This window comes from Argiope bruennichi, chromosome 7 (assembly GCF_947563725.1).
Source record: "Argiope bruennichi chromosome 7, qqArgBrue1.1, whole genome shotgun sequence".
Classification (NCBI taxonomy): domain Eukaryota; kingdom Metazoa; phylum Arthropoda; class Arachnida; order Araneae; family Araneidae; genus Argiope; species Argiope bruennichi.
Window position 1 is genome coordinate 76,803,242 of NC_079157.1, and position 12,405 is coordinate 76,815,646.

The following is a 12,405-nucleotide window of genomic DNA, read 5'->3' on the forward strand; positions in this document are numbered from 1 at the left end:
TGTTCGTTTCAGTATCACAAAACTACAACTTTTCGACGTTTCTACTTCGATAAAGGGTAAGATGCGGGAGGATGAAAGATTGTCATGATTCTTCGTTCTTTCATTTCCGCTCCATTACATACAGGGAGGATATAATCAGTGACCATATTCAGTCCCCTCTAGAGCCCAGTGTGTCTGTCGAAATTTGATGAATATAGGGAATACGGGTAATTGGGTTAAACTTGGAAATGGGTTATATGGATCATAGGAAAAATATTTCTTAAATGAAAAAAATAGTTAAAATTTTAACCACCAGCTGGCACTTGTTTTAAAGCTTTCTTATACAAATTAGTCAAATCTATGAAGAGACTTGCAGTCAGAGCCTGAAACTCTTTCTGATAGCGTCTGTAATTGTTTTCTCATGCTCTTATAAAAGAAAAATCGAGTTTTACCGACAAAACTGGGTTTGCAAAATGGAAACAATAGCTTCGTTGCACTGCATAAATGTCGTCTTTTAAAGGGATTGCAGAAAGAGTCAATGTCGAAGAATGGTTTGAAGATGATGATTATGAAATTGGAAAAGACTTGAAACTTGGGCTACTGCTGTGCCCTCCAGTTTCAGCTCTTCTACTGCAAATGCTCCCAAGTCCCTTGAGTTATCGCGTGAGTTGTCGATTCCGTGGTCGACAATACGAAAAATTTTGCAATTCATTTTAAAATGATATCCGTGCAAGATCCACCTGGTGTAAATACTTCAACCTCAAGACCTCCAAACACGCTAAGAATTCGCTTGTCGCTTTTTGAGGAGAAGGGAACTTGATGACGCGTTTCCTGGGTAAATTATATGGACAGAAGAGGTGCACTTTTCTTTAGATGGAACTGTGAATAATCAAAAAAGCCTCATATGGTGTATTTCACCTCCTAATGTCCTGCACCAACAAAAACTGCATTCTAATTACGTTACTGCATGGTGTGGATATAGTGCTGACTTTTACTTTGGTATGTTTTTCTTTGAAACTCTCACTTTTCAAGGTTTTAATTCGTACTCTGTCTCGAGTGCAGTGGACAATGAACTTATTCGGCAGCAGGTCTTCAATACTTTACAGGAATGATCCATACAATTTATGAACTAAGTTTCATGAAAATCAGAAAGACTGAACAGGTTCTAAAGGGTCAATTTAATTATAACCCTGCACTTTCTCGTTTAGTTTTTTCTCCATGTATATGTCGGGTCGTTTCTGATCATTTTAATTTTAACTCATAATTGCATATTGATTGCTTATAATGGCTGCTTGAACTATAAAAAATGATTTCAGGATTGTCACAAAAGAGTATTTTATATACTATCATTAAATGTGTCCGATATTATTTGCCGTTGTTTATTTCAAAATGTTATGAAAGCAAATTATAAATAAAGTGTTTTAACGTAAAAAACTAATATAAATTTGTAAAAAGAAAATAGTGAATAATCCTCTTTTAAGAAAAGAAGTCTTCCATTATTCATCATAATTTATTGTTTTGACCCCTCATTATAAAACACATTGCTCTAAAGTATTTTATTGTGAATTAGAATCTTTTCCCCACAATATTACGAGTTATCCGTATTTTTTTTTTTGTCTTTTTAAGTCCGCGAATAATCCGAATTCTCTTTACTATCAAATGTAAACATCTCCTCTTTTCATCTTACTTCTCATTCCTATTTTCACAAAATAAGTGCATCCTGACGCATGCGCAAATTGAGGAGGATTTTCGAATCCATGAATGAAAAATAAGAATTTTAACGCAGACTTTTAGCTAGCAGTCAAACACAATAATGAAAGAACTCATCTAAAAAAAGTAAATAATACTTCATTTTTTCATTATATTTCTTCTTTACGAGAGCATGAGATGATTATGATTTACTTCAGGTCGCACAAGAGCAGACCATGTTGCTCGATAGATTTCTTTCAACAACATAGATTTCCCACATGCTTCAAATCAAAGTATCTCCGGGAGAATTGGAACTGTTTATCTTTTTTTAAAAGAATGCATAGAACTCTCGGAACTGAAGAAGAATCTAAAATTTGAAAATAATGACTTAAGTTCATTACTGATGGCGCTAGAAAATCTCAAACAGTGAAAGACATGATGTTAAAGAATGACAATGTTTAAAAATTTTTCAAACTTTTAAAAGCTATTTTTGCCTTTGAGTTGGAACAAGAATTTGTCGGAGTAGTCAACACAGTTTCTTAAAGTGGTGTTCTGCTCCTCGTTTGATGAGATGACAGGCGTGCGGAAAGATGAGATGGAAGGTGAAAGATTAACAATTTTGTAGTTGGTGACCCAACCATCTCGGAGAGGACGTCAGTTTAATGAACCGGTCGGTGTTTTTGGACTGATTAGGATAAAGATAACAGTAGGTTTCAGCACATCCGGTCAATATTTCTTCATTCAGCAGTGGCGGGGTGGTCGGTTTTATACAAGAAGATTCCTTCCAACAACCCGTGACAAATTCCACTGTATATCTTTTTTCATCAATTCAAGCAGCCATAATTTTTGCAACGGATAGTTATAGATTCATTTGGAACAGCTACATTACACGATAGTAAGTGATATTTTATTTTAAAAGTATCTTCTATAATCTAATCTAATCTATTCAATGTCTTTGTCCTTTATTAACCAAATTTCTTTAATAAATTGGAAAATATTAAAATTTAGAAATATAAGTTTGTTTCCAAATATATTTCCAATGAACAATGGGCAGAATTTCATTTTCTTTTCAAGATGCAGAATTGTATAACTTGTGTATTAAATGGGTGAAATAATACAAATATTTGATGGATAGATGGTATATTCACTAGAAATTTTGAAGGTCAATATAATAGAAATTTTAATTTCATATATTTAAATATGAAAATAGCAGAAAATTTCAATATATGTTGTAACAAAAGTTCATTCTTGCAATATATTGATTTATTTAACTTATTCGAAGACTGTTGAGTGAATATTTAAATATATTAATATCATAAAGCATATTTAATTTCAAGTTAATTCCTCATCGCTTTTGTTCTTTGAAAACTATAATAAAGACTTTATTGCATAAGAATACTATATTATATACAGAATTAAGATTATATTGTATATGAATACTTTATTTATATTTTATACTGAATTAAAACTATATTGTATATGATTACTATATTATATACAGAATTATGACTATATTTTTATGAATACTATATTTATATTTTATACTCAATTGAGGCCTTATTGTATATGAAGTAACACATATAAAAGATTTCATCATTATCTTCCAGTATTTTAAAAACTTACTTTTTAACAAAATGAATCAACGTAGATGGAATTGGTGTATGCCATATAATTTCATTACGACGATATAAAGACAATTTTAGAATGCGCTATTTTTATGTAGAATGTAAGGGATATTCTGGCCAAAATAGATCCTTGCAATCTTAGGAATTACTATTTAAAGAAAAGTGAAAAAATTTGATGAAATAATAAAAATATTATTAGGTATAATTTTTTTTATAACAGAATTTTTCTGTTGAGTGAATAATTATGTATATTAATATCATAAAGCATATTTAATTTCAAGTTAATTCCTCATCGCTTTTGCTCTTTGAAAACTATAATAAAGACTTTATTGTATAAGAATACTATATTTATATTATATATAGAATTAAGACTATATTGTATATGAATACTATATTTATATTATATATAGAATTAAGACTATATTGCATATGAATACTATATTTATATTATATGCTGAATTAAGACTATATTACATATGAATACTATATTTATATTATATATAGAATTAAGACTATATTGTATATGAATACTACATTATATGCTGAATTAAGACTATATTGTATATGAATACTACATTATATGCTGAATTAAGACTATATTGTATATGAATACTACATTATATGCTGAATTAAGACTATATTGTATATGAATACTACATTATATGCTGAATTAAGACTATATTGTATATGAATACTACATTATATGCTGAATTAAGACTATATTGTATATGAATACTACATTATATGCTGAATTAAGACTATATTGTATATGAATACTACATTATATGCTGAATTAAGACTATATTGTATATGAATACTACATTATATGCTGAATTAAGACTATATTGTATATGAATACTACATTATATGCTGAATAAAGACTATATTGTATATGAATACTACATTATATGCTGAATTAAGACTATATTGTATATGAATACTACATTATATGCTGAATTAAGACTATACTGTGTATGAATACTACATTATATGCTGAATTAAGACTATACTGTGTATGAATACTACATTATATGCTGAATTAAGACTATATTGTGTATGAATACTACATTATATGCTGAATTAAGACTATATTGTATATGAATACTACATTATATGCTGAATTAAGACTATATTGTATATGAATACTACATTATATGCTGAATTAAGACTATATTGTATATGAATACTACATTATATGCTGAATTAAGACTATATTGTATATGAATACTACATTATATGCTGAATTAAGACTATACTGTGTATGAATACTACATTATATGCTGAATTAAGACTATACTGTGTATGAATACTACATTATATGCTGAATTAAGACTATATTGTATATGAATACTACATTATATGCTGAATTAAGACTACATTGCATTTAATGACTATATTTAAATTATATATTGAATTAAGGCCTTATTGTATATGAAGTAACATATATAAACAATTTCATCATTTTCTTCCAATATTTTAAAATCTTTTTTAACAAAATTAATCAACTAGGTAGAATTGGTGTGTGTCATATAATTTCATAACGACGATATAAAGCTAATTTTAGAATGTGCTATTTTTATATAGAATGTAAGGGATATTCTGGCCAAAATAGATCCTTGCAATCTTAGGAATTACTATTTAAAGAAAAGTGAAAAAATTTGATGAAATAATAAAAATATTATTAGGTATAATTTTTTTTTATAACAGAATTTTTCTGTGTGTCTTTTAGTTTTGCCTCATTTTCCTAGCGATCATATTTTATCGTTAAGGTTATAAAAATATAAAGAACTAGAGAAAAATAAAAACTGTAACCCTATCTGAATTAAGAAACTTTAAATTATCTCTGCAGTCATCTTAATTTTTCACAAATTTATTCATTTATATTTTCATTTTGATTTTATAAATTTTGGTACATTTATAAACTTAGACATTTAATGAAATTGCTTGAGTACAACGCATTAATATTATAATTTTTCACCGATTTACCTTATTCACTTTCTAGTATTTCTCCCCGGGAGCATCTTAAAAATATAAGTGAGACGTATCCAACTTGGTGGTTGGTTCTAGCTGCCCTCAAGAATACATAAATGATGAAGGGCTGACTGCCACTCACTGATGGCGGGACGTTTGCGAATGCTTTGAGAAGGGGTGAAATAAAAAAATTTTTGGTTCTCGTGTATAAGGTATACAATAAATAAATATTGGGCCAAAAAAATTCAAAGTCTAATTTTGACGGATCTTCGCGTTTTAGACCTATTTTTAGAATTACATCTGTCTATCGAATTGTGTGTCCGTAAGCATAAAAATTCTATAACGTGCTTAGCCAAATAGATGGAATTGGTATATGGATTTTGTACCATATTTGTAGATTCGTGATAAAATTTTGAGAGATAACCATTTCAAAAGAAGTCTGTTTGTCTGCCTGTCCGAATTTGTAACACAATAACTATAAAACGATGAAAGGAAAGTGAATACAATGTGAAATACAGATTCCATATCTGAAGTGAAGATTTGTACTAAATTTCGAACAAAACTTCTTAAAGGATTTATAGTCTGTTACTTTATATTCCTGCTTGCATGTAAAGGTAAAAATTCAAAAATCGTGTGACTAAATAAAGGAAATTTGGAATTTTATCTTATGAAGCTTATTGCTCTGTGTAAAATTTAGGTTTCTTGTTTTTCGGGAAAAAGTTGAAAATCCTCATGCGGTTTTCTGGTACGTGTGTATTAACAGCCTCCTACCAATTAGTCAAAAACTGCATTCTAGTTTGTACTATTTTTGCTATTAGGATGTCATTTATTAAGACGTAAGTACATTTATTATTGAGAAAATAATTGTTGTTGGCGTTTAATTCTTGTTTCCTTTTCGAAAAAATGTGACCAAAAGATTCATTATATATTTTGGTACTTGAATTAACTGAATGCTAGCGTTTAATCGCTATATTCTGCATGATAATTGGTTCTTTTACTATTCTTTGCTAATACACTGCTCAAAACAATTAAAGGATATTGTAAGTGTTGTGCAAAATAAAGGTATAATTAAATTTTGCATAAAATGAATGAAAGGAGTCACAAATGCAAATTTTTCTTATTTTCAAACTTCGCAGTATGCAAATTTCGAGTTAGACGTCGAAGACGACTCTTTAGTGGCAGCGAATTTGATTTGGCTTTCAACTTAAGTTAAGATAAGCGGAAAAGAATGATCGACATTCAGTAAGCACGCAGTTTCGATGAGTCCGAGTTCTCAACGAAGTCATTTAACAGAATCAGAAGGTTGTAGACTGGTTGGCCAGTTTGAGGGGGGAGGGAAACACATGCCGAAGTACTAGAAGCAATTGGAGTTTCACAAATTGTGAGTTTCAGGATCTAGAACCGTTTTGGAGACTGGAAATCGCAGGCAAAGACAAGGGTAAGGGAGTAGGCGAGCAACAACGCCCAATGAAGACCGTTATTTAACTCTAACGGCTCGGAGGCACCAAAATAATAATACCACTCTACTTCAACAACACCTTCGCTCGGCTACTTTCAGCACAGTTTCGACACAAACTGTCCGAAACCACCTTCACGCTGTAGATCTGTATGCTTGTCAACCAATGGTGTGTTTAACGTTAACTGCAAGGCAAAGTCGTGCGCGCAGAGAGTGGGCAACAAAGCATGTGAACTGGAGGAGAAATGAATGACGCAATATTTTTTTCTTTGACACATTCCCTTTTTTTTCTGATAATAGGCATATTTTTCATCTGGAGGGAACGTGGCACTAGAAAGAATCCTACGTTCGCGCACGAAAGTGTAAGACTTGACGGTAGGGGAGTGATGGTCTATACTGGGATCCCCATTGATGGTCACAGCAATCTCCATATCATTCGAAATGGAGTTCGGACCGGCCAACGATATAAAGATGAGGTCCTGAGACCAATTGTAGTCCCTTACGCTGCAGCAATTGAAGATGACTTCATGTTGATGGACGACAATTGCAGGCAACATCGTGCTAACTTGGTGAATGATTTCCTTTTGGAGGAAGGAATCATACGAATGGATTGGCCAGTGTGTTCTTCGGACATGAACCCAATCGAGCATGTTTGCCACATTCTAGGTAGACGAATTGCTGGATGCCTACCACCCTTACGAACTCTCCAAGAACTAGAAAGAGCTCTTTTTGGAGGAGTGGGAATACTACAGGCACCTCATTAATAGCCTCATTGACTCGATCCCTCAAAGGAATTTAACGTTGCTGGCCGTCCGAGGAAACCATACCTCCAATTAAAAACGATTTTATTTTAATTAAACACTTTTTTTTATTTGTTTTTCTCATATGCGCAAAAATTGTGTGTGTGTGTGTGTTTTCTTTTGTACACAAAAGTTCAATAAAACGCACTTTTTTCTGTCAAACTAATGTTATTTTTATCTCATATAGCCTACCATGTCTGTCAATAATGTATCAATCATTCAAACATATCTCCAGGTGCAAGATCAACCCACAACTTCAATATCGTCCTGTATCTAATTTTGATTCCTTTTTTTCTGAAAAAAAGATGTCCAAAAGTCTCATTCGTCTTTCTGGTACTTAAGTATTAATTGCATCTTAGCGATTAATCGCATTCTTATTGGTTTTAATTTCTCTCTAAGGGGATGCCAGTTATTAATACATAATTGCAATTTTTGGAGCAAAAACAATTGTTGTGTTGTGCCTAATTTTAGTTTTTTTTCTTGGCGGAAAATACGTGTTCAAAATCCTCTTTCGGTTTTCTTATACTTGCGTATTAACTACATTGTTGAAATGAATCGTCCTAGATCATTTGCTTAATGGTTCTCTCTAACTATTGTTCACTAATGGATATTTTTTACCATTTATTAGATAGTACATGCAAAAGTTTCGGTATACTTTTCCCAATAATTTTTTTTTTCGTTTTGTATTCAATCCGTAGGTTTTTAGACGCTCATTCCACGAAGAATGAAAGTTAAATTTTCCTTCATCCTCATTTTTAGAAATCTCGTGTATTCTCATTCTGCCATCCATAGGATAACTCTATACTCAATTGACCAGTAATGAGGATTCGTCCAAGCGGAGTCATCCACAAATCGAAACCGATGATGGGGACTCCTGACAAACTTCAAATTTATGCTTTCAACCAAATGTCCCTTCCAGCTTTTAATATAAGATTCTCGAAAGGGGGAAATTCATTTAAATTTAAGGCCCCTTTGTGGATGAGTAGTGTAGGGGGTAGTTGGATGTAGAGCGAATTTACACATGTAAGGGCAGTTAGGATTCAGGTTCAAAAGACATTACGAAACTGAAAAAGAAGCCGTAACTACAATTTTAGTTCCGCTTCGAATGTTAGTTTCAATCATTAGGGGGGGGGGAGGTAACCAAAATATACATATGTTTTTCATATAGCTGTGTATTAATTGGACCCCAACAGTTATTCGTGAAAACAATTAATCAGAAATCACACGCTATAAGGTCTTTCCTAATTTCTGCTCACAAATGACGTGTGATCAATAATACACATGAATATTTATTAGAAAGTACGTGAGAAACTTCCGGGATGACCATTCAACCCGTTTATATCACGCATCTCGCAGCACTAATGTCAGTCTAAGAAATTTATCGTGCTAAAATGGTATTTATTCACTACTATAAAAATGTCAAAGCGTCCTCAAATGAAGTAGGGATCTGAACCCCAATTAAGCTAGCTGCTGTGTACCATAGAAGAGTTTGAGAGGATATGTTCATGAATTTTTCCCCATCTGAAAAGTGTTGGACATCACATTTGCAACCCAAAATAGTACTTATGTCACCCCAACCCGGGACATGAAGTATACTTTATTAATTTAAAGCTAAAAATTTCGCAGATGATTTTTTTGACATTTTCTTCATTTTATCCAATAAAAAGTAAACGATATTATGTCATATCGAAAAAAAAAAAATACGATTTCAATAAAATTGCATTTATTGAAGCAAATTTCTTCTGCAATGCAAAATGCGCCATTATTATATTTAAAAATCAGAAGAAACAATATCAATAATTAAATTAGTGTGTCTCATAGCTATTTTCGCTCTGACTTAAACTCACTATTTTTATATTGTTACTGGCTTTAACTACGCATATTACTTCACTGCGTATTTACTTTCATGATAAAAGAAAAAGGTTTTGCAGATAGATCTATCAAGTGCTAAATGGATGCCCGATCAGTGATCCCCGGCTTGGTGATTAAACTTGAAGATTTTAAGAAAGTTCAAGAATCATGGCGCTGGTCTCATTAGAACTGAAGTTGCAGTTATTTTTCATGAAATTTCTTTGTCTGCTCATGGAAATTATAAAAAGTCCAGGAGGCAAAGCTGAATGACAGTTAGTTGAGCTCAAACGAGTAGATGAATGAGCGCTTTGTACTGTTTATAGTTAAGTCATGTTTTGTGCACGTTTTGTCTGTTTTGCCTGCAATGAATTCGTGCTTTCGTGTGTAAAAAGCGTCTATTTCTGTCATTGAATCAGCTGATCGTTTCACCGTACAACTCTCGAATGGATTGTGGAGATCTTCATTGAAATATAAATATGCAGTCCTTTCTTCTAATTTATGGCATCATCGGTTTGAGTCGTCCTTTAGCTGTTTTAAAATATGTTTCATTGGTGACGATGTCTTTTTAAACACGTTTTTCATTGTTCAACATGTGCAGTCAAAGAAAGCATTTCCGGATGGTTTTTTGATTTAAATTGGTGCTATATCTGTTACAACCATCTGCTATTGATTTAACAAATTTATACCTTGATATTTTGATTTGGAAGATGAAGAACGCAGTTGCTCAACATCAACAATGAATACAGACCTTAGAAATATCATGCTCACAGAAAATTTGCGACATCATGTGTGCGAGATAGAAATGCCAGCAAATATCTTTGAACAGTGAAACAAAATCATGATCAGGACGAGATAACTCAAACACAATGAGGCTTGAGTTCCACACTTATTATCCAAGACCGGCTTTATGAACCGCTTCTCTACATACGATCTCTTCTCCAGCCTATTTAAAAAATATCACTTCCTAAAGAAGATTTCCACCGCAGTTGATGCTTGAATATTGTATTGAAATGTGCATCAAAAGTCCGTCTAAGAATAATAGATCTTCAACTTTCAAAAAGCTTGGATGGGATTCAGTTTGTAATATTTAATGGTACAAGCTCAAATTCTAGCTATGCTGAACCAGACGTACAGTACCTAGTAAAAAAATAACTTTTATATTTGTAAAAATTATTTAAAGGCGAATTTATGTTAAAATATATCCAATATATTTGTATGCTGTCTTATAAAAAAAGCAAAAATTTTAAATTACAAAATCGAATGTTAGATAAAATGATAAAAACTTATAGCATTTAAAAACTTAAATATTTTTGGGGGATGTTCACCCACCAGCATGCGCATGCCCAATGATGAGTAGTTAAAATATCGTTGGCGATGAAACTAAAATCAGGATATTCTATCAAAAGATAAAGCACGGTGGTCAAAGTTACTAGACAACTTGTGCAAATAGGAATTCTTTCGCAGGATAAAAGATGTTTAGGAGCTAGTTGGGTATGACCAATACGGTTTGGTTTGGTTATATTAACGTCACGTTTGAAGCAACACTGGGGCTATTTTGGGACGGACCTCGTAATTTTGAACCGCATGACCAATACGGAGTTCAATCAATTTGATATCGTGCTCACGCGCTGGGAGATCAGATCAGAATAAAATTCTGGGTTTTATAAAATGAAGATTGTTCCTGACAGGATGATCCCATGTTTCATGCCATACTGAAAACAAACGACACTCAAAAACATTTTTAGCAATGTCGTGTGGAATATCTCGTCTCGGAAGAGAAAGAACGTTTTTATTTTGGGGAGGGGACTCATCCACCAACTGATGATGATACCGTGTCCGTGTTACCACGGAAAGGGGATGTTTGTGAGGGTAAAGACCCCTAAACACCCAACGTCAGGGATTGGATTTCTGGCTTATATGAAAACGACACTCACGCACTCGCTTGCACAACCCATTTTTTCAGGGGATGGGGTCTCTTTCACACACCTCACAGATAGAACATAGGATGAACAACTATGCCCAAACAAGGACTCGAACCGGGAACGCCCGATCACGGGGAGACGGGCAACCCCTTGCCCAGGACGCCGGTATTCGCCATTTCATTTCCACCAATTTCGACATGATTCGGAATCCAGCAGGATAATATGTCACAGCTGAAGTCTTTGAAGGTCTTTAAAAGATCTAGTATTGCCATTAAAACCAGATGAATTCCATTATGAAAAGAGAAAAAAGTCTCAGAATAACCGGGTAGTTTGGACTTCATTGGAAGAGAGTTCTTTTGTCTCTTTGGTGGAATTGAAAAGATGTAGTCTACTATGAATTCGTTCATCAAGGAGTCATATATTTAGTCAAATACTGCAAACAGCTCAATAAATTGAAAGTCGCCATAACTGATAAACAGGCAGAATTGGCGAACTGGCAAGACGTCATTTTTCATCATGATAATGCAAAACTGTATGTTATATTGAATGTAAGTATACCATTTTTACAATCTTATTTCATCATAACTATGGCATTTATCACATTTTTTATATCTTACTTGATCCTATTCTTCGTTTCTGTCCTTGAAAAAAATCATCTCAGTGGTGAGTGGTTCCAATCCAAAAAACGAATTAAAATCTCGCCTGTAGTAATATTTTGCATGGAAACTTCAAAAATTTTCGAAATTTGGAGTGGAATAACGGGCTTATTTGAGGAATAGATTATACAGACAGAGTAGAACGGTTCAATTATAATCCAATAAATCTACCTTAAGCTACAAATTTCATATACTGTTTTTTACCAAAAATAATAAGAAACTTATAGACCACCTAAATATATTCTTTTATAAATCTATATCCATTTAAATAATAAAGCCACGATAATCACTTTCTTTCAGATATATTCAGTGATATATTCCCAAGTAATTAACTAAAACAAAAGCAGGAAAAATACCCATTTTTTTACTTCTAATAACTCTGCGACATCTTTTTCTTTTCGTAATTTTTGTTGAATTTTTCAGACTTTTAATTTATACTTATGGGATGGAGTAATT